This window comes from Arachis ipaensis, chromosome B03 (genome assembly GCF_000816755.2).
Source record: "Arachis ipaensis cultivar K30076 chromosome B03, Araip1.1, whole genome shotgun sequence".
Classification (NCBI taxonomy): Eukaryota; Viridiplantae; Streptophyta; class Magnoliopsida; order Fabales; family Fabaceae; genus Arachis; species Arachis ipaensis.
In genome coordinates this window covers 111,134,958-111,135,895 of record NC_029787.2, presented here as the reverse complement: position 1 = coordinate 111,135,895, position 938 = coordinate 111,134,958, and positions in this window count along the sequence as shown.

Genomic DNA, 938 nt, shown 5'->3' with positions numbered 1-938 from the left:
TAAATTGTTTTATATTAACAATATTTTATAGAATATTTAATTTGTATATAATTTTATATAATTATTCAACTAAAATGTAATATAAATTAAAATATAGTTTATTATTTTAAAAATTTGAATTCATTTTAAAAAAAAAAGTATCCGCCTTTTATATTAAAGTTGTACAAAATTACATCTTCATTTGTTGTTTCTATTTTTACATTTGTTTTAGTTGTCATATTTTGACTTGATTTGGTAAAATTTTTTGACTATGAAATACGGACACTTCGCTGAGTTGCTGTGTTTGCGTGTCGGACACATTTTGGACACGACACTCACCGACACTCGTCCGACACGCGTGTCTGCTGTGTCCAACCGTGTTTTAATAAAATATAAAAAATTCTTTTTCGGACACACTTGGACACACCTAAATACCATCACGTGTCAGCGTGTCCAGTCTTATTCTTAACATATATTCTTGAAATAAATTTAGATATTGTATATATTATTATTTATTGAAATAAAAAATATTTTAAATACTTGATATAATTAAAATAAGACATTAAAAATAATTTTAAAAAATTAATTTATATTTTAATATCAATAAAATATCAAAATATTATTACGATTTATCTAAAAAATACTTTCTATTTTATATGTATCCGTGTCCCCGTATCTTATAAGATTTTAAAATTCGCGTGTCGACGTGTCCCGTGTCGTGTCGTGTCCCGTGTCCGTGTCAGTGTCTGTGCATCATAGCTTTTTGAAGACGTACTGTACTTTTCAAAAGCATAAGCACCTCATTTTGAGTTTGGTAAACAAAAAAGGTGCGCTTATGCTTGAAGCTTTTAAAAGTTAGGAGTGCTTTTGAAAGTACCTAAGGGAGGGCCTGGAACGGATCCACTCCTTAGGGTGTGGGGGCAAGTGCTCCCACTATAATTTGGAATTTTATTGAGTAG